The sequence below is a fragment of the Acomys minous genome (genome assembly GCF_964271855.1).
Source record: "Acomys minous genome assembly, chromosome: 1".
Taxonomy (NCBI): domain Eukaryota; kingdom Metazoa; phylum Chordata; class Mammalia; order Rodentia; family Muridae; genus Acomys; species Acomys minous.
In genome coordinates, this window is record NC_140483.1 from 26,229,905 (window position 1) to 26,256,377 (window position 26,473).

At 47.0% G+C, this 26,473-nt stretch overlaps 1 protein-coding gene across 4 annotated transcripts in view; it reads left to right on the forward strand.

Moving 5' to 3' along the window:
* Window positions 1–26,473, forward strand: part of UCK2 (uridine-cytidine kinase 2) — a 79,927-nt gene that overhangs the window by 35,294 nt on the left and 18,160 nt on the right. The window lies entirely within an intron of this gene.

Sequence of the window (26,473 nt, forward strand, 5' to 3'; positions counted from 1 at the left end):
ACTGAGGTCTGACTGTGAGTGGGGCTCATGCCTGGGCTTCAGGACCGTAAGATCACAGCTCTCTCCTGGGTCTGACTAGGAAAGGGAGGAAACGTGTCTCCCCCCCAACCCCTGGCTTCTCTTGCAGCATCTTTTCTATTCCATCAATGACTATATATGTTACGTTCTTTATTTTTGGTCTTGCACTCTTTCTTTGTAGATCCCCAGCACTTCGGAATCCTTTAAGGGGTCTGTGGAGATGACTCAGTGGCTTAAGAGAGCACTGGCTGCTCTTGCAGAGGACCCGGGTTTAATTCCCAGCATCCACCTGTAATTTCAGGGGATTGACCTCCTCTTCTGACCCTGTGGGCACCAGGCATGCAGGTTTTGCAGTTATGCATGTCAGTCAATACACTCAGACACATAAGTTATTTTCAATATGATTGAATTGTGTGTGTTTTGCATGTATTTGGATGAGTGCTTGCCATGGTGCACATGACGGAGGCCAGAGCACAACTTGTAACAATTCAAGAAGATCTTTGAGGGGCTGGTGAGATGGCCTAGTGATTAAGAACCCGGGTCTTAAGCCGGGTGTGGTGGCGCACGCCTTTAATCCCAGCATTTGGGAGGCAGAGGCAGGAGGATTGCTGTGAGTTTGAGGCCAGCCTGGTCTACAAAGTTAGTCTAGGACACCCAAGGCTAAATGGAGAAACCCTGTCTCGAAAAACCAAAAACCAAACCAAACCAAAACAAAAAAACAAAAACCACCAGGTGTCTTTCTTGCAGAGGGCCCAAGTTAGCGTCTAGCACCCACATGGTGGCTCCCAACCAGCACCCACATGGTGCTCTCAACCATGCAGTTCAGGACACCTTTTTCTACTTCCATGGGCACTAGACACCCATGTGGTGTACATACATATGTGCGGGCAAAACATAAAATAAATAAATCTAAAAGAGATCTTTGAAGGAGAAAGAGGCTGTGGTAGTCTGAGTGAAAATGCCCCCATAAGCTCATAGATTTGAATGATTGGTCGCCAGGCAGTGGCACTATTTGAAAGGCTTAGGGGGCATGGTCTTGTTGAAGGAAGTGTGCCACTGGAGGGGAGTGAGCTTTGAGGTATTCAAAAGCCCAAGCCAGGCCCAGTGTCTTTCTTTTCCTGCTGCCTATAGATTCAGATTTAGAGCTCTGAGTTACTTCTCCAGCACCATGTCTGCCTGCATGCCACTGTGCTCCCCAACATGATAATAGTATCGCAGCACAACTCTGAAACCAAGAACCCCAGTTAAATGCTTTCCTTTATAAGAGTTGCCATGGTCATGGTGCCTCACAGCAATAGGACTCTAACCACACAGAGCATAATCACGGCAACTTGTGTATTACAGTGTCACTGTAAATCATTCTGTTGAGAGTTAGAGCTCATTTCTTACTGTTAGGAACTAAACTTTATCCTAAGCATGTTTCTAGAGCAGAAAACGTAGTGCTCAGTGTTAATCTGCGCTCAGGCGGGTAAGTCTCCCTGCAGGCCAGGGCAGGCTACTGCAGTGCAACACAGAATGCTCGGAAGCCCATGTTTTCTCCTTCTGTTTTGTTTTTCATCATTTAATTTTCAGCATTGCTGGGCCTCAAGCCTAGAGCCCCACCTGTGCTGGGTAGGTTCTCCCCTCCTTGCGCTCCACACTGGCAGCCTACTTTTTGGTTTTTTTTGTTTTTGCTTTTTTTTTTCAGGACAGGGTTTCACTGTGTGGCCCTGATTTGCCTTGAGCTTGCTGTGTAGGGCAGGCTGGCCCCATATAGACCAGGCTGGCCTCATATAGACCAGGCTGGCCTCATATAGACCAGGCTGGCCTCATAAAGGTGAGGCTGGGCTCGAACCCACAGAAGTCAATGCTGGGATTAAAGGTGTGGGCCAACATACCCAGCCCCAATTCCCTGTTTTAACTCTGTCTTACTCTAGAGGAAAATTAATGGAAAAGACTGTTGTCCTCCCCTGGGATGGCTGTGATCAGACAGGGTCCATCTGGCTCCATTCAGAAGTTTTTTTACCAGGATCAGGCCTTGGTGTGGAGGGCGTTTGCAAGGTGTCAGCTTTTCTGAATTCAGTCCACAGAAATCCATTCCTCGTCCCTGTCTGGACTGCCTGCTATTTTACAGGAAAGATGGCCTAAAACAAGCTATTTATAAATAGCAGCAGATCCTGCTTCCTCACATCTTGCTGCAGAGTGGCACCCACAGTTAAACACATTTCAACAGCAGCAGACTCCAGCAGGGCCGGAAGTTAAACTGTCTTACATATCTTAGATAATCGGTCACTTCTTTTTTCCCTTGCAGGCTCCCTCTGTCCTGGCTAGCCCCCTTACCATCTGTGAGCTGAGTTGCACATTCCAGGGTTTCTGTGGGTGTCTGGACAGATGCAGGGCTGTGGAGTGTGCAGTCGGAAAATCTTTTCCTTATCACTGCCAGAGTGGAACCCTGGGAAGAGGGTCAGAGAAGTGAAACGAGTCTGCTCGTTGGCGTTGGCATGCCCTGGTGCAAGATAGTTAGTCCATATGTGCGCGCGTGCGTGGTGGGGGCATTGCTGGGGATTAAATCTAGGACCCTGAGCTTGCTAGACAGTACTCTGCCACCAAGTTCTACCCCCAGTCTCAATCCCTGGTTTCTTGATCATCTTCAGAATGGAAGAGTATCCTGTCTATGGCACTTTGGTGTTATGAGAATAAAATGTGAAAATAGGCATAGAAATGTAAAACCATAAATTCTCCAGTAAAATGATTATATATCCTAATGCAGCATATTATAATCTTACATATATATGTGTATATATATTATATAGAGTAAAATCAAACTCCCGAGGATGCTGTGGTCCCTTAAATAAAGTGGCATAATATTTGCAAATAAGCTATGCATGTTCTACTGTGCAGTAAGTAGTTAATGTTTAAAAGCATGACGTTTTAGCCGAGCGTGGTGGTGCACACCTTTAATCCCAGCACTCAGGAGGCAAAGTGAGTCTAGGACAGCCAAGGCTACACTGAGAAACCGTGTCTTGAACAACCAACCAACCAAAAACAAACAAACAAACAAACAACCCCCTCCCAAAGCTCCCCAAATCATGACATTGTATTTGTTGTCATGTGTATTTGTGTGGCTGTTGGAGGCTAGCTTGTAGGAGTCAGTTCTCTGTTCTACCATGTGGATCTTGGAAACTAAACTCAGATCAGATCATCAGGGTCAGTTTGGCATGTGCTCAATTCACTGAGCATCTTACAGGCCTTACCATATACCATATACTTTTTAAAAAATCTGCTCTCAATTACTTATACTGTTTAAATATAATAGAAATGCTAGGTAACTACTTTTTTTGAAAGTCAGGGTTTCTCTATATAGCCCTGGCTGACCTGGAACCTGCTCTGTAGGCCAGGCTGGCTTCAAACTCACCCTGCTGTTGCCTCTTCCTGAGTGCTGGGATTAAAGGCATGCACCACCATGCCTGGCTTTTCTTGTTTGTTTTGTTTTATTTTATTTGTTTGGTTCTTTGTTTTGAGAGAGGGTATTATTGTAGACTGTCTGGCCTGGAACTTAAAAGTGTAGACCAGACTGGTCTTGAATTCGAAAGATCCACCTGCTTCTCATGCAGAGTGCTGGGATTAAAGGTGTGTGCCACCATGCCCAGCTTTCTCTAAGGAAGTGGTAATGGGCTTCAGTGTAGTGATTTTTAAATTTTAAATTTTAATTAATTATTTATCAAGATATGATGTTTTTAGTTACTCTTCTTTTGCTGTAACAAGCACCATGGCCAAGGCAAGTTATAGCACTGGGGGCTCCCTATGCCAGTGGGTAGTAGAGTCCGTGACCATGATGGTGGGGAGCATGGCAGCAGGCAGGAATGGTGCTGGAGCAGTAGCTGAGCGTTCACACAAGGAGAGTGGGAAGCGCTTGTGAGTGAGCACCAACTGGGAATGACTCCCCTAAGTGACACACCTCCTCCAACAAGGCCACGCCCCCTAATCTTTCCCAAACAGTTCCACCAACTGCAGACCAGGCATTCAAATATACAGGCCAATGGGGGTCTTTCCCATTCCAACCACACGCGTAGTTTACATTAGCATGGGCTCCTCTTATATTTAAGATCTCCCCGCCTCAGCCTCCTGAGTAGCACACTGTAGCTGAGTGCCCCCCGCCCCCACTCGCTCTTAGTCTGTCATGGGGTTGGGGAGAAAACTCTGGCCCTTACAGGAGTTAGGGACTTGGCCACACAGCTTCCCCCTCCAGCCAGCCGTGACTCATAGATTCCTAGCTGATGTGCCTGTGTGTATTTATGCTGCAGTTGGCAGGGGAGTGTCTTGTAAGGAAAAGAGACTTCAGATGATTTAAGTCAATATTTTGGGTCTGTGACACACGATCATGACAAACTGCATGTGTTCACTGTGCCTGGGGTAAGTTTACTGTTAACCTCTCCAGCTCCTGGGCTCCCAGGGTGGGTGGTATTTCTCTGGCCGCTGTGCATGTTAACCAGGGCAAGTGTCCAGAGTCAGGAAATGAAGGGCACGTGTTAACCAGGGGTCCTTGCCAGGCCCCAGGGCTTCCTTTCCAGCTTTTGCTCACTGCACTGACTCCGGGAAGGCAGTTTCATGTGCTGTGGCCTCACCACCTGCAGAGATGATTTAAGGGTCTCTGGAAAGCATTCGGGGCCCAGAGCACCCACAGTTCATAGTTACTCAATTTCTTACACCTGCTCCCTCGGCTGATCCCGAGTCAACCGGAGTCGCAAGTGAGGAAATGGTACTAGTTGTTCTTCCTCTCATAGGAGCCGGGGATAAAGCGCAGGCTGGAGCCAGATGCTTTTCATGCCTAAAGATTTGTTCCTCTAAGTAACTTGTAATAAACCGAAGTGAGCCGTGAATGTTTCAAATAACTATGTCTTTGTTTCCCGGGAAAGGGTTTATATAGCATGAGCTGATCTTAAACAGGAGACCCTCCTGCCTCACTCGGTCTTGGATTCTCAGCATGCTTGCTAGCCATGGTTTGGGTCTCTAGCACTACATAAAATAGTGCGGTGAGCCAGACGCGGTGGTGCCCACCTATAATCCCAGCAATCGGGGAGGCAGACACAGGTGGATCTCTGTGAGCTTGAGGCCATCCTGGTCTATAAATCAAGTGCAGGACAGCCAAGGCTACACAGAGATACCCTGTCTGAGGAGGGCACAAACCACCCCCCAAAACCCTAAAACAACCCAAAAAGCCCAGTGTGGTGGTGGACACTAAAACCCCAGTAGGATCAGAGCTTTAAGGTCATCTTTGGCTACATAATAAGGTAGAGGCTAGCCTGAGGTACATGAGATGCTATCTGAAAACAGCGCATGTATGCGCATCACACACACACACACACACACACACACACACACACACACACACACACCATCATCATCATCATCAATTTATGGTAAAACTAAGGATGAGTAGGCATGTCTTCCTAAGGTGCTACAGGTACCTGGTAGCTGACCTTTTATCTTTGGCTCATTGACGCATTCATTGGGCGGTGTATTCATTCCCTTAAAGGAACAGAATTGATAGCTATATTATGTATATATTGTGCTATGCTATGCTGTGTTATAGGGGCTTATTAGAGTGGGTTACAGGTTGAGGTTCCAGTAGTCCAACAATGGCTGTCTTGTGACAAAAAGGCCAAGGACCCGATAGTTGCTCAGTCCACCAGCCTGACTGTCTCCACATTCTCAGCCTGGTGCTGGCATCCCAGGGGAGCTGAAGAGAGCTGCCAGTTTTCAGCCGAGGATGGAATCCCAAAGGAAATAGGTTCTAACACCAGTGAAGAAATGACCTGGGAACAGGATAGATTAACTTGCCAATCAGAGTGAAGGCAAGTGGGCAAAAAGCAGCCACATTCTTTGCCAACACATCACAAGAATAGTTGCTGCTAACTGCTTCTCGCTTGAAAACCTTGAGCAGGGCTCTCGGCACTACTGCTCACCGCGTTCCTTTCTAGGATGGCCTGTTCAGCCCTTCCACATGCTTCCACAAAACATCACAGTCAGGCCTGTCACAGCAGCCAATACTCCAGTATCAACCTGTCTTAGTTACTGTTTTTATTGCTGAGAAGAGACACCATAGAAAGAAGCGTTTAATGGGGGTGGTTACAGTTTCAGAGGCTGGGGGAGCAGGGCAGACCAGGCACTGGAGCTGGGAACTTAACATCCTAAGACAACAACCATGAAACAGGCAGGCAGGGGAGGAGGGGAGGAGGGAAAGGGGGAGGGGGGGGGGGAGAGAGAGAGAGAGAAACAGGCCCTAGTCGAATATTGACTGTTGTGTAGCTCACTCTTATACAAATCCTCAATGAAAAAGAGCAAGCAGGGCAGAAAGGAATATAAAACCTCCAGTTTGAGGAGGGACTTTAATGTAGGGAATTTAGTGTAGGAGCTAAGAAGGTTTGTGCTGAGATGATAAAGGGAGTGGTACCCTGAGGGCGAGGCCCCACCCAGCTAATTCTGCAATGTGTGAAAAGTAATTTAAAACCGGCACCCTAAGGTGTAAGGGTACCCGACTCATTTCCTGGCGAGCAAAGATGAGTAAGGTGGTAGGCAACTGATAGGAGCGAGGTAAGTGCAGAGTGACAGGGAAGTGCCAGGCTGGTAGCAGATGTGCTGGGGTGAGGAGGTGGAGGAGGCAGATGGCAAGAAGGTGATGACTAAGCAGGCATCAGTCAGGATGAGGAGGGTGGGGCCGGGCACGGGCAGGGCGGCATTGGAGACAGAGTTAGCTGGATGGCTTGGAAGGCTCACACTCAGAACATTGCAGGAACTGGAAATAGATGCAGGAGCTTGGGGCACAGTGTGTGAATGATGTGTCATGACTAGCACTGCCAAGTTTTCAGGACCAAGTATCTAGAATTGGCTTTCTGGGAAGGCCTGGGAATGATAACGGAAGTGGAACTGAGAAATATTTGGTCCTTCCAGATCCCTTCAAAAACTATCCCGAGTATACTAGGCTTGTGTAAGGTGGGGATTTGAAGGGCCATCAGCACTGGCTGATGGAACATTCTAACCACAATGTGACGCACGCAGTGGACAGCCTGTGTGCTCTGGCCTGAGGTGTGAGGTGCTGGTTACTTTTCTGGGATACTGAAGAAAGCAAATGGAAGCTCTGAAAAGCTGAACAGTTTCCTCAGGGTTGCCTGGCTAACAAAAGGTGGAAACGAGGATTCAGATGGCTCAGTGGTTAGGGTTAGGAAGAGCACTGACTGCTCTTCCAGAGGCCCTGAGTTCAAGTCCCAGCAACCACATGGTGGCTCACAGCCATCTATAATGTGATCTGGTGCCCTCTTCTGGCCTGCAGGTGCATATGCAGGCAGAGCACTGAGTACATCATAATAAATAAATAAACTTAAAAAAAAAAAAAAAACAGGATTCACAGGAGTCTGCCCAGCTCTTCCTCCAAGCCCCATGCCTCCTTGAAGGTGGGTGTGTTAGTAGTGCCCTGGTGTCCTGCACAATGGCTGTGATTCCTCATTTGCTCCCGTGACAGCTTTGCTTACATTAGCTCAATTTGCTGTCAGGTGAACAAGCAAGCAGCCAGCTGTTCTACTTGGCCTGGAACTTGTCCCGGGAGAGAGTGGCCAAGTCCAGGCTTTGCAGCAGAAATGTCCAGACACATTGGCAACCATACTGAGCCTACAGCTCTGCTTCACACCCCATCCTGTTGTATGTCTCTTGCACTGACTCCTGCCTGGTGTTTGTCTCTCAGCCCAGGAGAGGCCCAGCTGGGGGAGGAGGCGGTTTATCCCCTTCACCTGTACCATAGGAACTCGCCCTTCCCAGGAGAGGTTTGCAGTGGTCTGTTCAGGGACCATTCTCAGACCAGTGAGGAAAGGAAGACTAGGACGCAGGGCCTTCTGGCTTAGTGTAGAGCAGTGGTAATTCCTGAGGGGGTGGCTACTGTTTTATATATTTATCATCCCAAGCCTGCAGGGACTATTGAGTTAAGCCAGAATATTGGGGCCGAATAAATCATTAAATTATTTAGATCACAGTTTCTTCTAGAAAAAAAATTAAATTGGTGGGTGTGTGTTTGAGTATGTGTTAGAGAGAGTGTGTATGAGTGTATATGTGTCTGTGTCAGGGTGTGTCTGTGGTGTGAGTGTGTGTGTGAGTGTGTGTGTGAGTGTGTGTGTGTGTGTGTGTGTTGTGCTGTGCTTGGTGGTCAGGAGACCACTTGTGGGAGACCGTTCCCCTGCCATGTGGATCCTCGGGATTGAACTTACGTCGTCAGGCTTGGCAGCAGCTGTCTTTATCCCGGCACCCTCTGTAAGTTCTTATTACAGTTCTTGAACTGTGGATTGCTACTGTAGCCTAGTGTGGGAGTTGCAGAAAATGTGACCACAGTAAAAAGTTTCTGAATGCACAGTGACTAGAAGTTAATTCAGAATCAAATACGCGATGCATCCTAGGTGTTTTCGGCAGTTACTTCGAAGCAGCCTTGGTTCTAAACATAGAATACAGCACTTTATACCGTGTATCTGCTGGCCTGAACTCAGCCGACCAGACACTGTTGAACCTTATGAATTGAGGCGTGGTGTTTTGCTGAACACACTGTTCCCTAGTCTTCTAGAAACTTAGTGGTTTATGAGCAACAGAGACTTTTAGTATTTCTCTACCATCATCCCCCAGCACCTAAGTGTCAGATTAGTGTAGCTTGGATTGTGTTGTGTTGAAATGCTTAATGTTAAAAGTTGCTATTTGGCTTGCTGACCGGAGTTTTTTAGTTGTCTCAAGGAGAAAAAAAAAAAGTCATTTCATTACTTTTGCTTAGAATTCAGAAAGGAGAGTTCACAACAGTTTTGGAAAGTGTTATTAAATAGGTCCCTGCCATTTTATGCTATGGAATTATGAGGTGGGGTATTTTCAGCAGTGTCCATTATAGAATAAAAGTATCAGTTAATTCTGAAACATGCTGAAGATGATGTCGGTCTCCCATTACCAAGGTTTATTAAACATTTTAAAAAGATTTATTTTTAATACATATTTTGCCTACCTGTATGTCTGTATCCTGTGTGCCTGGTGCCCTCAAGGGTCAAAAGAGGGCTTTGGATCCTCTAAGACTGTATTTGATGATGGTTGTGAGCCGCCATGTGGGTGCTGGGAACTGGGCCCAGGTCCTCTGCAAGAGCTACAAGTGCTCTTAATCAAGAAGTCAACACTAAAGCGCCTAGTGTTTACTTATTTATTTGTCCATCCTTCCAGGCAGAGTCTCACTATGTAGTCCTTGCTAGCTTGGAACCTGCTATGAAGACAGGCTGGCCTCGAACTCACAGATCCACCTGTCTCTGCCTCCTGAGTGTAGGTGCTGTTTTTAAAACTATTTTACTTGGGATTCCTTAAGCCTTTACCTCCCTCCCAACCCCTCAGCCCTAGGTAGGAGAGAAAGAAGGTCAGAAGGGAAAGGGGCATAGACCTCTTTAGATTTAGTTCCGGCTGGTCAGGGTCATCTCAGTCGTCAGGGTAGCTAACAGTCCAGCAACAGCAAACGCAGCAGAATGAGCAAGCAGATTTATTCCCCTTCCGCAGTCTCCTCAAATCCCTTGAGCCTTCTCTCTCACTGTGCTCCTCAGGCCTCAGACCACGCTGAACTGCAGGAGGCAGTTATCAGCTGTGGATAAACTAAGACAGTCACATATCCCACACTTTTGGGATTACATTTTTAATTAATTAATTAGTTTTTTGAGACAGGGTTTCTCTGTATAGCCTTGGCTGTCCTGGAGTTGCTTTGTAGACCAGGTGGCCCTCTCACTCACTAACTCAGCCTGCCTCTGCCTCTCCAGTGCTGGGATTAAAAGTGTTTGCCACCGCTCCTGGCTCACTTTTGGGATTAAAATAAAAACATGCTTATACAATTTAACTGAGTTTTTAAAGAGACCAGAACTTCCACTACTTGTCTCCCTTTAAAAAAAAAAATTGGCGTTTTTCTCTAACATTAATAAATTATATAGAGTAAGAATAATTATGAAGCTGGGCGCAGTGGCGCGTAATTTACAGCGTCTAGTCCATTTGTATTTGGCAACCTTGGGAAACTATTCTGCTGTCTGTCCTGTCCTGCTGAGTCCAAAGTTCTGTTCCTAAATAACTTTCTTTCTTTTTTTTTTTTGAGACAAGGTTTCTCTGTGTAGCCTTGACTGTCCTGGACTCACTTTGTAGACCAGGCTGGCCTCGAACTCACAACGATCCGCCTGCCTCTGCCTCCCGAGTGCTGGGATTAAAGGTGTGCGCCACCACGCCCGGCCCCTAAATAACTTTCTTGTAACTTGCATTTATTATCTGAGAAACATCTTTTTAGACCTAAAACATTGTTTTAGTTCCTAAACAACTGAAACTTTTATGTCTTTAATTTTTTTTTTTTCTGATAGGGTTTCTCTGTGTAGCCTTGGCTGTTCTGGACCTACTTTGTAGACCAGGCTGGCCTCTGAACTCAGAGATCTGACTGCCTCTGCTTCCCGAGTGCTGGGGTTACAGGCGTGTGCCACCATGCCCACCTTATGTCTTTAATCTTAATGAAGAAACCTGTAAAACTATAACTATGTAGTCTTCAACCTCACCAGAGACTTGAGAAGGAAATAATATTACCCAAGTATGTAGGAAGCATAGAGCAAGCAGCGTCTAGAACTATAGAAAATGACAGAGACAGCTGACTGCCTGGACAATCACCAGAGGTTTCCTGTGTCATTGGGGCACCTAGTCTTCAGCCTACAGGCCCAGAAGATCTGACAGACCTTTCCTGTGAAGTAGGAGTTTTGAAGGACTGGCCGACTTAGTCTCTGTAAAGTTGGAATGTCAGTTTCCCAGTGTCCTTGTCAACGGTGTGGGCAGCCTGCTGCCAACAGAAGTGAAGTAAGGACAATTTTTCCTCCGGTGCCTGTTTTGCCACATTTGTTTCTTGATGCTCATCATCTTCTTTGAAGTAGATAGGGGTGCTGCCAGGAGCAAATGTGTCTCTCCATCAGAAAAGCTTTAAAAAGCCATTTTCTGTAGATCTCTGAAGTATTTGAAGACCATCTAGCTATTTACCACTATATAATGCACAATATCTGTCTGTCTGTCTATCTGTCTGTCTGTCTACCTATCTCAGTGTATCTAAGTAGACGAACATTGCTTTTACTATCTGCTTAACCTTGAAAACACATACTAAATAAAGAGACTAAATAAAGCTTAATTCTGTAATTAACTAAACTAGTATCTAACAAAACTACAAGTAAGATTATTTACAGGTGACTATTAACTTGCATTGCCAGCCATCCTGAACAGTTTGCAATAGTTAGCAAAGACTAGAACTTGACATCACACTTTCAAATGAGTTGCATATGTACAATACATTTAGCAAAAGCTGGCCAAAATACTCTTAGATTTCTATCAATATTTAGTAAACCATACCAATGTAAACTATTTGAGGCTAGTAGATTCAATAATCTACCTTTCATCCTATCATCCTATACCTGAGTGCTGGGATTAAAGGCACACACCTGGCTAAGATTTATGTTTTTACAAAGGGAATATAACACTACTCTTGATACTATTTACAAGTAGGTAAATTGTACACAGGTAGATCGCATTCTGATATTACAAGATTATTTTCTTGAGTTTTGCTGCAGATAGTAAATAATTCATTCTTAATGTAAAAACAAGCACTCAATCTACTTCATTAGCATGCTTTTATCTATAATGAATGGCAAAATTATATACTAACCAAAGGCGTGTTTGTTTTAAAGTAAATCTTGTTCTTGAATAGTAAGTGTTTGATTAGTACTTGGGGTCATGTAAACATTTCCTCATGTAGAAGGGGTGAAATAAGTTGAAGGCATTCTGCTCTCCAGTGGCACCTGCTGCATGCATTCTCTGGAATGGCTCTATGTTGCTACAGTATATTTAATAGCTGAACAGGGACGGTAACTGAGTGTGCGAATCCTAATGGGGATGGAGGATCATAAAATCCACCTAAAAGGACCCCCCCCTTCTATGCTTGCTTTCAGCTTTGGGGGACAGGTGTTCCAAAGGCGTTCCATTCTTTCACCCTCTCACCTTCCCCTGTTTAGGAGGCTGTTAGGACTCTGGGACCAGAGGGACACCAGTGGCCATCCTGAATTTTCTGGATGTCTGAAGAAGGAACTCCGTTGTTCCAGCCCTCCCCCCTTCCTTTGCCAGGGTCCCGCTTTCTTCCTGTGTGTGACTGTTGCCTAACTTGGTTAGCTCTCGCTGAACCTCTCCGGTCATCTGCATATTCTTATATGTTCCAGCTCTCCGTGAAGTGACATTCTGTCCCTTTGGACTCACCTCCTTGAACCTTCCCTGCGTTTGAGATATAAATAGTACAGTGTCCAGAGCATCTATGAGTTTGAGAGTGAAAGCCCCCCCTCTTCCCAATCTCAGATCTGGGGAGGAAACCTCTTTTACTGCTGCTCCCCCATTAGCTAACCTGTCTTGTTCAGCACAGCTGGCTTCCCACTCGCACTGCAGCCTTCTGGCCGCAAATTTCCAGTCTCTTTGTGGGTAACCAGCTCTCACTCTTTGTGTTGGGCTTGGAGCCAGGGCTTTCTTTCTTTTCTTTTCTTTTTTTAAAGATTTATTTTAATTATGCATATGTCTGCTTGTGTACCTGCAGGCCAGAAGAGGGCACCAGGTTACATTATAGATGGTTGTGAGCCACCATGTGGTTGCTGGGAATTGAACTCAGGACCTTTGGAAGAGCAGGCGGTGTTCTTAACTCACCGAGCCATCTCTCCAGCCCCGGAGCCAGGGCTTTCAATGTTCACTGTTCAATTGAGCCTTGATACAGGCTCAGCTCCCTATCATATCCTTGGGGTCCAGACCCCAGGAAGAAGTGGCTCCAATGCTGTAAGGAGTCCAGTACTCTTCCTTGTGTGCAGGATATAGTTATGTAGGTGTTTTTAATCCGCTCACTGCTCATTCACTGCTGGTTTCTGCTAATACTGTGACGATTGATGATGAGAGCATAGGGGCCAGCAGTTCACACTTTCAAATGCTTAAAATTTAGCAAGGGTAAGATAAGTAGGGACTTAAAACTACTCTTTGTTGAAGAAAAAGAAAATAAACCCACTGCTTCTATCTGTTTGGCATGTCAAGAGCAGAGTGCTTTAGACCAGGTAACGTATACCCGGAAGCATATTGCTCACAGTTAGGGCACTGGCGGAGTCGGTGTCTGGTGAGGGCTGATGTGCATGGTAGGCAGTGCCCTGTGTGTTCTGTCACACTGTGGAAAGGCAGGAGGACACCAATGGAATCCACGAGAACGGAGCCCTCACGACCAACTTACCTTTCAGAGCCCTTCATTTCATTCCCGTTGCATTGAGGATTAGGTCTTAACAAATGAGCGGGAGGGGGGGGGGGCGTTTGAGGCATGGGGCAAACATCAGACATCAGACCATAGTGGTAACTTGTCAGACAAGTTAAACAGTTGGCTCTGGTTTATATCAACATGCCTGTGCAAGACAGATGTCCCCGACCTCGCCATCTCACGGATGAAGAGGTCTTCTAGAAGACACATCTAGAGTCAGACACAGGCTTGTGTGAGTCAGGTCTAGTTTGTTGTTGCTGTCTTGTTTTCTGACTGTGCTGTCGGCAAAAATCATAGTCTCTTCGTAACTTCAGCTGGTTTTCTGATCATTTTTGATTAGCCGGGTCATTATTGGACACTCATAGATATCAAAGGGGGCTCTGATGGACGCCCTCTACATTTTTATTTTTTTTATGATCCCCACTTGAATAAACGGCTTATTGAAAAGCAAGTCCCATGTGTGGAAACCCTTGCCAAGTGCTTCTCTGAAAACATTAGCCACCTGGTTTACTTGCATCCGTCCCTTTGTTCATATGTCTCTTCTCACTTGTTTGTTCTTTTGAGAGGGGTCTTGCTGTGTTAGCCTAGCCTGGCTTTGAAGTCCAACCAGGCCTTCCAAGTGCTGAGATTGCAGGTGTCTGCCATTACTCCCAGCTGCATAGTCCCTTGATCTCTGCTTTCTCTTCCTTTTGATTATTTAGTCCCCGGTGATAAACTCTGGGTGCTAACCCTGCTTCTGGCCTGGAGGGGTGTCTTCGTGCACATGAGAAACAGGATGAGCTGACTTACCCGCTCTCAGGCGTCTGGGCCAGGACACTGCTGCATGCAGAGCACACCCATTGGCGTGAATGTTGGCCGACTCAGTCTTTATGACTCAGGGCCATAGAGCACTGGGCATTGGCATTAAGGCATTGGGTGTTTAAGGCACTGGCCAACCTGTTTTTTGAGACAAGGTCTTTACTTGGCCTGGCTCTTTAGTGGTCTGGCTATGCTAGCTGGCTGCTGAGCTTCAGGGAGTCTCCTGTTTTCTGCCTCCCCAGCACTGGGATTCAAAGCCACCATGCTTGGCTTCTTACTTGGATTCTGGAGACCCAATGCAGGCCTTCGTTCCCCACCCCAGGTATCTCTAGGCCCGGGCATTCCTTAAGGGCCAACACTCAGGAAGGAAGACTTTGTCTTTCACAGAAATGATAGGAAGTCTGTTCTTCCTTCTTCCCTCCCTCCCTCCCTCCTTCCCTCCCTCCCTCCCTCCCTTCCTCCCTCCCTCCCTCCGTCATTTTTGAACTGGGTTTCTCTGTGTGTAGTTCTGACTATCCTGGAACTCTGTAGACCAGGCTGGCCTTGAATTCACAGAGATACACCTGCCTCTGCCTCCAGAGTGCTGGGATTGAAGCTGCCACGCCCAGCTCCTTGTTTCCTTTAGGACAGTTCGTGACTGAAATGGAGCAGCCAGGACAGGGCAATGAAGGAGTTGCGCTAGAGGAGGTTGTACATGGTGACAGGCTGTGTTGTGTGTTGGGAAAACAAGCTGTGCTGGCCTTTTGCTGTGAGTGCTTACAGGAAAAAACCAAACAAAACCCAGGAACACAGTTGTGTATTTGCAAGCAGCATCCAGTTCTGTCATTAGTGTTGTCTTCCCTGCTGTGCTGGGTGGCTCTCTGTGCTCCGTCAGCTGTGTGGGTTAGCTGGGCATCTGAAGAGATGTTATGGCTGGGGTGTGACTCACTGTGGAGGGTGTGCAGTGCCCTGGTTTCTACGCACATCAGTGGCCAGAAAGGTTTCTTATTCAACTGTTTGGGGGGAAATGCATTGGCTGTTAATGGACAATGAATGTACTTTCTGGTAGCCATGTGTCTAAGTTGGGGACTGCAGAGTATTGCGTAAAGAAGAGAACATTCTTTTCAATCCAAGGGCTTCTGTGGGGTAAGTGTGGATGTTATTGGAACCAGATGCTAAGCCTGCGTGCATGCCTAGCTCTGAGGTTACAGTGTGCTACCATGCTTTTTTTTTTTTAAATGTGGTACTGGTGATCAGCTTTAGGTTCCCATGCTTACATGGCAAACCCTTTGCCTAATGAGCAGCTCCTCCAGCCCCGCCCCTTGTGAGTTCATGTGTGTAGATAATATATCCACATGTCTATGGAACTTATTTTTAGACAAATTTTTAGACAAAATTGAGGTTTTTATATATGGCTGTCCTTTATTATCCATAGGTGACTTTGAGAACTGCCAAGGCTGCACAGAGAAACCTTGTCAGGGTGGTGGGGGGCCGTGAGGAAGGGATAAAAGATTTAATGGCCTCTGATGCTGGTGACCAGAGGAGGTGCTCCTAGCTTTCATTCAGTGGTAGGTGTTTTCATAAGCAACGTGTGTGTGTGTGTGTGTGTACGTACACATCTATTTATCTATGTATATAAATACATTCTTTATTTTATGAGCGTGAGTTGTTTGTTTGCCTGTATATGTGTACCATGTATGTCCCTTGTGCCTGTGAAGGCAGCTTGAAAGGGTGTCAGATTCCTTGGAACTGGGGTTAAAGATGGTTTGTGAGATACCATGTGGGTTTTCGGAAACAAACCGGATCCTTTGCAAGAGCAGCAAGTGATATTTAACCATTGAGCATCTCTCCAGCTCTGCATACTTTTGTTTTGTTTTATTTCCTTTAGAACAATGGAATTCAGTGGTTAAAAAGATGACGACTTTACTACACTCTAGCCTAGCTGCTGGGCAGACTTCTTGGTGCCCACTGCTGATAGTATTTGAGGGGAGCTTCCCAGGCTCACTGTTGGCTGGGGTGAGGGGTGGGAGTATGAGGCCTTGATATCCTGTCTGCTCCTGATTCTGCAGCAGGCATAGTGAGCACAACAGCAAGAGACTGGGAAGCATCATTCCAGCATCATCTTAGGCTTCTTATGCCTTTCTTCCAGGAGGATGGGCACACATCTGAATTCATTGCTATGCAGTCTGTCTCCCTCTCCTCCACACCCCCCACCCCGCAGCCCCATGTGAAAGGATGGATAGAGTTCCTGTATTACTTTTGCTTTACTGAACCTCTCTCCCCCGTGACTGACTCCATTCCTCCTTTCCAAACTGGGCTGTGTAGACAGATCTTCTCTGTGTGTGTGTGTGGCAGGGAGCCGAGGAATGGAGCAGAAGTGAACCATATGCCTGAATGTCGTGGGGGAGCGAGTTGAGTTTTTTATGTCAAAGTCTGGGAAAAGGAAACTCACTGGCACAGGGGAGCCTGTGCCGGACTTTAGCGCTCACCAAAAAACCAACACTGTGTGAGTCCCACTTCAGATGGGAACTGGTCATACACCAAATGAGTTAGTCAGTTCTAAAATGAGGAAGATTAAAAGATGAGCTCTCCTTCAGCCAGCAGTAGCTTCAGGTGTTACTTTTCAGAGGGGTCCGCAGCTAGATCCTATAGGACTAGGATCAGAAACTCAAATTCTGCACCATCGTGAGGGTGGTCCGGCTTGTATCCCCATACAAGGAGACTAGAATGTGGGTTCATTTCTGTTTGCCCTTTGATCTTTGTAGTCCTTTATGCCATCCTCAAACTTGTTAAGCACAAGGCTGGCAGACATTCATGACCTCAGCCAGGCCTCTTCAGAAACAGCTCACCAGTTGGAGGACTAGCCTGTGTCTGAGCGAGCAAATTAAATTTGATCTCCGAAGGATGGGTCGTAGTGTAACCACAGAATTCCACTTCTGGTTTGTTTCTCCATGATCAGACACCACAGAGCATTTCCTCGAGTGTGGTTCTCCTCCTCGTGCACCACCAGTGTCACATAATGTCCGTCTGTCCAGCTGCCTGGCCCATTTCCAGAGCTGTCTTCCTCTTGCCTTCAACCCCGCCTTCCAGTTCTCTTCCACCCAGGGAGGCTTCCTGGAACCCAGGGTGATGCTGGTGTAAAGGATAGAAATGTTGGCCGGGCGGTGGTGCTGAGGCCAGCCTGGTCTCCAGAGCTAATTCTGGGACAGTCAGGGTGACACAGAGAAATTCCTGTCTCAAATAATGAAAAACAACAATAATAAAAAAGAAAGGGATGGAAATGTGTGGACTAGTTAGTATCTGTCTTTTTGTTTTGTTTTTTGTTTTTTTATTTTTTTAAAGACAGGGTTTCTCTGTGTAGCCTTTGCTGTCCTGGATTTGCTTTGCAGACCAGGCTGGCCTTGAACTCACAGAGATCTGCCTGCCTTTGCCTCCCTGGGTACTGGGGTTACAAGCGTGCACCACTCCTCTTGTCTTTTTGATTGTCTCTCATTTTGCATAGCATAGGTTATCCTTGAGGGCTGCGTTCCGTTGTATACATGTCGCACATTGTGTTCATCAGTGACAGATGGGCTTGGTTATTGCATTTACGTCATGTTGTGAACATGAGTGGATTATATACACGTTTCAGCCTCTGCCTTCAGTTCTTTGGGGGCACATCCAAATGTGGAATTGCTATATCATGTGGTAATTTATGATTAATATTTTTAGGTGTTGTCTGCAGTGGCTGCCACCATTTTATACGAGCCATGTCTTTCTAATATTTTTCTTCCTTGAAAGTAATTGCCATTCTGACTTGTTTTTGTTGTTGTTGTTGTTTGTTTGCTTGTTTTTCTTTTCTTTCTTTTTTTTTTTTTTCCAAGATGGGGTTTCTCAGTGTTAACCTTGCCTGTCCTGGACTCGCTTTGTAGACCAGGCTGGCCTCGAACTCACAGCGATCCTGCTTGCCTGCCTGCCTGTCTCCTGAGTGCTGGGATTAAAAACATGCACCACCACGGCTGGCTCACCATGTGAACCTTGTGAAAGGCTATTTCCTTGTGGTATTTGATATGCATTTCCAGGAGTGGTCAGTGTTGAGCACCATTTGGGTCTTGATTTTGCCTGTTTTATAATCAGGTTTTTGGCTGTTGTAGTAGAAATTTTTTTATTTATTTATACATTTAGGACATCATTCACCAAGCAATGTGTGAATGAATGCAAATACTTCTTCCACCCCACAGGGTTTCTTTTTACTCTGTGGGTGGTACTCTGCACAAAACTTTTCCAGTTTTCAGGAAGTCCAGTTTAGCTGAATTTCCTTTGGTTCTTTGCACTTTGGGTGTCATATCCCACACCACTCCAAACCCCGTGGTACAGTGTTTTGCTTCCCTTGTCTCCTAAGTACTGTATAATTTAGCTCTTCTGAGTTAGTGTGTGTTTGTGGTAAAACGCAGGCAGAGTCTTAGCTTTGTTTAGGGAGGACAGGCTGGCTTTTCTCAGTACTTTTGGTAAAGAATGAATTTCTTATAAGAAAGAAGATAGTTAGCTGCTATTTAGGTGTTACTGAGCTGTGTGCAGTGTCTGCCAAGGGTGGTTTTTGTTTGCTTGTTTGCTTTTGTTTTGCCTACACGATGCAGGAGGAGAGAGAGCTTTAAGCTTTCACTGTACTATATGGACTGACAGTACACACAGGGAGCTTTCCCGAGGGAACCCTGAAGGAACCATTGCCAGTGATTTACAGGGAGCAAATTTTAGGAAGTTGTCTAGGATAGATTAGAAACACAGTGTAGTTTCTTTCTTAGTTTTGCATCTCTAGTTATGTTATGTGGCATTATTTCACCAAAGGCTTGGAGGTGGGCAAAAACTTCCCCATTGATCTTACTAAGGCATATAGTTTTTTGGTGTGTGTGTGTGTTTTGTGTGTGAGTGCTCTCTCTACCCCACCCCCCATTATATTAGTGTGTGTGTGTGTATACGTGTATATTAGCTATTTCCTGTGGTTGGGGAAAGCAAGACCGCTCTCAGTAGAACACCTGGTCTGAAGTGGGAACTAGCACCTGTGCTTAAAGACGAGCACTGTGCAGAAGACCTTTGTCTCTGTCTTTCATGTTTGCCTTGGTTTCCTGCTCCTTTAGTGTCACCCAAGGCCTGGGCCTCTCGCGCACACCTGCGAGCCAGTGGGCTAGAAGCGGAGCCTGCGCCTCTGCCAGGATGGATTCCTGGGGCACACAGCCGCAAGTCTGTCTGGCACTCTGAGTGTTCACTGGAAGCTCCTCACCACCCTCTCGGGTCTCATTTGCTCTCCGCACTCCCTGTGGGTCTGGCCTGTTTTCAGGGATGGGAGCTGCTGGATTGGTGCCCTCTCGTGGTCCTCCAATGACCTGTTTGATATCTTGGAAGGCAAACAGGATCCAGGAACCACCAAGTAGTAAAAAGGACATGAACTGGAGAAAAGATTAGGAAATGGAAAGAAAATTTAGGGGTGAAGTATATTTTAAAGGTTAAGGTTAATTTAGTCACTCAGTAACAAGGTCTTCATTGTTACTTAAGGGGTGTGTGTGTGTGTGTGTGTGTGTGTGTGTGTGTGTGTGTCCGTGTCCCAAGGTTGACGTTGGATGTCTTCTTTTGATCTCTCTCCACCCCTGTTTTTCAAGTTGGGGTCTGATTGAACTCAAGAGACTGGCCGGTCATTGAGCTGTTTCCTTCCTGAATGAACTCTGCTGCGCTATGCTCTGTCTCATAAAAGGACTAACTCCACTTACCTCCTTTTCATGGCTTAATGTGAGCCCACTTCCTTGGGATGGTCTTTGAGCCAAAGTGATTAGAAGCAGCCCAACCAGAGTGGTAGGCATTCACCTAGGCCACCGATTCTGTTCTCTGGACCAAGAGGTTTTCTATTCTAACAATAAAGCTGCTATGAATATTTGCGCACATACTCTTTGGTAACATGCTCTCATTTCTCTGGAGTACAGTTGCAGGAACATACAGTAATTGCGTGATTACTTTCTCTTGCTAAAGTAGGCTTTAAAAAAAACCAACAATTTTAGTTTCACGGACCAATTGAACAAGTATAGATTGCCCTTATATTCCAGAACGGTACATTCATTGTCTGTGGTCCCCCATGATGAGTAAAGCCAATTGCTTACATTAGGGCTCCCTCTTCCTGCGCTGGGGGTTTGGACACGCCCATTATTTAAGTAGCAGGGGGACCCTCCCTGCCCTGAGAGTCCTGCTTATCCCGAGGTTCCTCGTGCTTCGCTCCCAGCAACTTCCTGTCTTTAGACTCAGGCGATTTGCCTTTTCTAAGATATGAGCTGGTTTAATATATAGGGTGAGTTCCAGAGCAGTTTGGGGAATCCTGGAGGTGGCGATGAATGACACACCCAACAGAATTGGTAAGGAATCGCCGTCCTAGGGAGCCCACTGCCAATAAGGGAGTTGAAATCTTTTCAGAAGTTATGAAGAATTAGTAATAAGTTGTTCTCAAAGATAGCACAAAGGCTTTCCAAAAGGAAAGAGGGAGGGATGAAGGGAGGGAGGGAGGGAGGGAGGGACGAGGTGCTTGGCGCATGCTGCTCTTCCCCTGTATCCTGTGGTTGCACATCAGGCACAGATGCTGGATGAGAAGGAAAGAGGACATTGAGAATAAGTATTTCCTGGGTAGGTCTTCCGGGCACCAGTGCCTGCATAGGTATTAGAGTGGAAGAGTAGACTGAAACATGGTTGGTTCAGCTGAGCACTGTCCTGTCATGTCTACACAAACTGTCCATGTGTTCCTTCAGTCTGCAGAGGCCCCGCTGACACACTGCTCTGCGTCATCCATTCATCTTCCTTTCTTATAAGAGTATATTGGTTGTACAGAGTCACAGGCTCTGCGGATTTGCATAGGTGTGCACTATGCACTTTGGTCATAGTTGCCCTATTACCCTCTCTTGCCCCGCCCCCCCCAACACCTGTATAAACAGGAGTGGCAGTCAGCTCCCTCATTTCTCAGCAAATCACTTTTATCTAGGCATCTTTCCTGTGTGTAAGAAGCCAAGTGATATCAAGTGGGCGGGCTTTTGTACCCTCCTGGCCTCAAGGTATGAGGATTGAGTTTTACCACCCAAGGCATGAGGGGAAGGAAATGGGTCAAGCCCACGTGTGTCCTCAAGTCAGGGGTTATTCATCCCCCAGAGTGATCCTCCCCTCTGCTCTGAGCTCCCAGAAAGGACTGCACCCAGCAGACTCACCAAAGCTAGCAGCAAGCCCAGGCAGGTCCCCTCCTTGTGTGAGCACGACAGCAGATTCCTTGTTCAGGTGGAGAGGAAGAGGAGGCTAAAATGATTCATTTCTTTCTAGAGAATGACCGCGAGGGTACCACGATCACCATAATCCCCAGCACACTGCTGAGGGACCCTGAGTTTGTCTTCCGCACAGCTGGTGACCAGACCGGAAGACCCTAGACTTTGGTTTTATGTGCAGTGTCTTCTGACGTAGAACACCCACAGCTTGTATTGCTAACCAGTTTGCTTCTCTGTTTCCCCTGGCTCTGTGTTTTGCTATCTCTTTCTCGTGGTCTCTGCCATAGTGTCTGCACCGGCCTGTATTCCCCCACTTACTCATGCTGCTAGCTTATTGCTAGATAAGAGGATAGGAAAGCTGCCATCCCTTAGCCTGAGGCTCCTGAGTGTGGCCCGTCAGTCAGTCCACGGCACGGGGCCAGCACAGGTGTAGCCGTCTGCATGTGATGAGCTTCCACACCACTCTTTTCCCTCGAGCATGCAACAGGGGCTCACCTGCGTTCCGGAGCAGCAATCTGGGCCTCCTGAAGCATGTGCTCAGACACCTTTCAAGCAGAAGAGCTAATTGTATACACTTGAAGTGGCTTACCTTTCCCTTCATTGTATTCATCAGAAAATTTAACTTCCCAAGAGGCTCGGCAAGCATCTGCTTTGCAGAACCTGCAAGGAGCGGGTACGGAGCCTTACTGACAGCGCTTTCCTCCTGTGTCCAGTTTAAACTCACCGGCACTGCACCCTGTTTGGAGAGTCCTGGGCCTCCTGGGAGACAGTGCTCTCCATCTGCTCTGAAGTGCAGCAGGCCTGGCAGTTGTGGGCACCCACCCAGCCTCAGCTCATCCGAGCTGCTTTTCCACTGTGTGGTCATGGGCCGAACCACTTCATCTCTGTGCCTCTCTGTGACTCAGACTCTATTAAATAAGAGGGTAATGGCACCCGCGTCATAGGTTGGTTTGAGGGTTAAGGGGTCAGCCACAGGTTCTGTGTCTTAGCCAGGGTTACTATCGCTGTGATGGAACACGACGTCCAGGAGCAACCTGGGGAGGGAAGGGTTCATTTAGCTTACACTTCCATATCTTCAAAGGAAGTCAGGACAGGAACTCAAGCAGGGCAGGGACCTGGAGGCAGGAGCTGTTGCAGAGGCCATGGAGGGGTGCTGCTTCCTGGTTTGCTCATCATGGCTTGCTCAGTCTGCTTTAGAACCAAGAACCACCAGCCCAGGGATAGCACCATCTACAATGGGCTGCCCCCTCCCCCACACCAATTACTAATTAGGAAAATGCTGCACAGGCTTGCCTGCATCCTGATCGTATAGAGGCATTTTCTTTAATGAGGTTCCATCTTCTCAGATGACTGTAGCTTGTGTCAAGTTGACATAAAACTAACCAGCACATTCTGTGTCTATATTTTAATCAACTTGGATGGAAGGGTGTGTGTGTGTGTGTGTGTGTGTGTATTCGTTCCTGCCTATACTCAGTGTGTCCACACATCAGCATGACACCTGCCATGTAGCTTCTGTATTTCAGTAGATATTATAGGAGATCTAGAGATGATTTTTAAAGTCCTCTGGAGGCTATACTCAGATACCATGTCATTTTATATAGGAGATTTGAGCATCTGCAGGGTTTGGGTGTCTAGGGTAGTTCCTGGAGTTGATCCCATTGAGGTGTCAAAGAGTGAGTGTATGCACAATTCTCAGCATGATTCTTGGTGCTCAGTATTCTTTGGGAGTGTTAATGAGGCCATGTTATTTCTCAGATGGATCTGAGAAACCTGCCTATCTATCTGCCTGCCTATCTATCTATCTGTCTATCTATCTATCTATCTATCTATCTATCTATCTATCTATCTCCCTCTCTCCCTCCCTTCCCATCTATTTATCTGAGGGTATTTTATCACAGCAATAGAAACACCTCCCAGTGGAATACCTGCCAGTGCCCTCACCCTCTGATATTGTCATATTCACAGCATGACTTTGGAGGACACATTCTAAACATAGCATGCTTGCTTGCCTCTCAGACTTATTTAGCTTTTGTCCATCTTAGTTGTTTTCAGGGTGGGTGCTAAAGCTGTCAAGTCTTCACTAGGAGGAACAAAAAGAAGGGTGCTTAGTTATTTAAGGAGATTCCAGGAACCTTTTCCTTAAGAACAGAACTTAGCAAGGAAGGGCAGGGAGTGTCAGTCCCCAACTAATGCCCAGGGCTTGAGGTTCAGAACACACAGCCAGCCACCTCTATTAAGTATTTACGTTCTTTTGCATCTGTTAGGATAGAATCTAGGAGGAGAGTAATTGATAAAAAGGAGCGAGTGGTTCATACTTAAGATGCTGGGTTTAACGAGAAGGGCTTCTGAATTGAGACCCCACTAACTACCACATCTGTGCCCTGCCAGTCCCTAAGGAGAAAAGCTGAGTCACAACAGATTCTTGGACTCCAGGAATTCTTGGGTTGGTTATGAGAATGCTCTGTGGCTTCTTTGGGGGGGGCGGGGCGGTACTAGAGACCCTTACAGGGTTCAGGAGAGAGACCCATATGCATCCCTAGCAGTCTATGGTCGACGCGGCTCTTGTGGCCACAAGGTTGGTTTGCTCCTCTTAGAACCAACAGATTTGAACTCTGTTCTCAGTTGTGGCCAGGGCAAATTATGGGTGTTTTGATGTTCTCACGCCTGTAAATTGGAGCCTCTGGGTTATGTGGGGAACACCCCTGGCCCCAAAGGAGTGATGTAATGTCTGGGGGCCATGGTGTTTGCTTCTTGAGATGAACGCCATAGAACCCACTAGTGATTGTAACAGGCAAAGACTGAAGAGCCAGTGCTATCACTCATAGTGCCAAAGCAAAGGGGCCAGATGGCTGTTCATGTCAGGCCTTTCCCCACCACCAGCTGATGGGTCAGTTGAGTTCAGGGCAAGTGTAAACTGAGGGGAAGGAAGTGATGAATCTGCACACATGCTGTTTGGCTGCTTTAAGCCTGACTGACCAGTTGCTAGGCTTCCCATCTCTGACTCTGAAGTGGTCCCCCACCCCCACCCCCAAACCCCTAGAACAGGACAGGCAACTCATGGGATTGTGGCATGCTGGGCAGAGTGGCCCCTTAGCCAGGGTATCTCTGTGAGGCTGCTGGTGAGAGGCGCTACTCTGTTCCTATTCCTCCTGGGACACCCTCGAGCCCCCTAGCCTCCCAGGAGTGGGGACACCAGAGCATGTACAACTTGGGCTTGCATGGAGTGTGGCAAAGAGGCAGAGCAGTTCTCAGTGCTCCACTCCCACAGCAGTATTGGACCCGGCCAGGAGCATCTTAAAGGGTCGAGTCCCAGAAGACACACTGCTAGAAATAGAACAGCCAGATGGCGTCTGCGCTGTGTGAACCATCTCTTGTGTGAGGATGAGTTTTAGACAGAAAGCCTTTCTTCAGGCCAGAAACCGTGCAGCAGGCTCAGCAGCTGCCCTTTTAGGAACTGCCAGTTGGAGGGTCCTGGAGACTAGCTGACACTTGGGGCTTCCCAAGGGGCAGTGAGAGTCTCTGAGAAAGGAGTCCACTGTGCGCCACATCTGGAACACTCAGCCTGTAGCGCGACTGGCCCCCGACAGCTGGGTTCTTCTGAACATAGCGTCTCTAGAACTCGTGTGTATGTACTTGGCGCTTCCTTTTGAAAGGCACATCAAGGCCTATCTGCCTTTAATTACATGAAACTCTGTGACATTCGACACGGTGAGCTAACGCTGCACTGCGGCTAGACACTCCCACCATCTGCCTTCGCTGCCAGTGTCTGCCGAAAGCGGAAGAAATCTGTGGGGAAAATTGGAGCTGAGGCCAAACCCTCGTCAGCTCTGGATAGACAGAGAAGAGCGTGTGTTTGAGCAGAAGCTTCAGATCAGACCGAACAGGTCACGTATTTGGTTAGACAGCAGCTCACAGGTGCAGGAGGCCTGCCCTCCTACTTTTTAAAAAATAAAACATTCAAGGATTTATAAAAATAAAAAAGACTTATTTGTCTGCTTTATGTGTATAAATGGTTTGTACACAATATGTTTGTCTGGTGCCTAGGGAGGTCATGCGATGTCAGATACCCCGGAACTAGTTACAGATGCTAGTTGAAACCACTGTGTGGGGTCTGGGAATTAAACCTGGATCCTCTGCAAGAGCAGCAAATACCCCCTCTCCCCCAGCCCCTGCCACCCAACAGAGTTTCTCTGTATATCCCTGGCTGTCCTGGAACTTAGCTCTGTAGACCAGGCTGGCCTCAGAGCATCAAGTACTCTTAACTGCTGACTGACACATCTCTAGTCCCCCTATTCTCACTTGCAGTGTGTGGGTATTGGCAAGAACATAAGGATGGAGGTATAGAGGGGCGTGGTGGCGCACACCTTTAATCCCAGCACTCAGGAGGCAGAGGCAGGCGGATTGCTGTGAGTTCGAGGCCAGCTTGGTCTACAGAGTGAGTTTTAGGACAGCCAGGGCTACACAGAAAACAAAGGATGGAGATACACAACACTAGATACTGTGAGCTGTTCCAGGGTGTCTGTCAGAGCACCCCCCACCCCCAGCTTTGGGTGGCTGGACTGAGAGTCCTGGCCCCAGCATCATGGCCCCCTTCCTCACCTTAGTGTTGACCATCCACTGAGCTCATGTACCAGTGGGTTTCATCGTCTGAGGCCATAATAACCAAATGAAGTCACATTAAAAGGGAGGAGCCCAGACTGTCACAGAAATAGAATAATTATTATTTTGGCTCCTTTGAGATAGGGTTTTAACTGTGTAGCCTAGGCTAGCCCTAATTCTTCTGCCAGCCTCCCATGTGCTATGATTGTAGATGTATACTACCATACCCAGCTAATGGTTATTTTTAATTTGGTGTAAATGTTATCGAATTTACCATCTTTATTTTTTTATATTTATTTGTATATGCGGTGCACTCAGACCCCACACATGCTAGGCAAGTACTCTATCACTCCAGTCTCCATCTCACACACCTTGCCCCTTAAAATTTTATTGTTTTTAAAGGCAGGGTTCCTCTGTGTAGCCCTCTGCTTCCTCAGTGCTCGGATTAAAGGCACTTGCTTTTTATTTTGTTATTACATCTTTCTTTAGTGTGTCCATGTGTGCG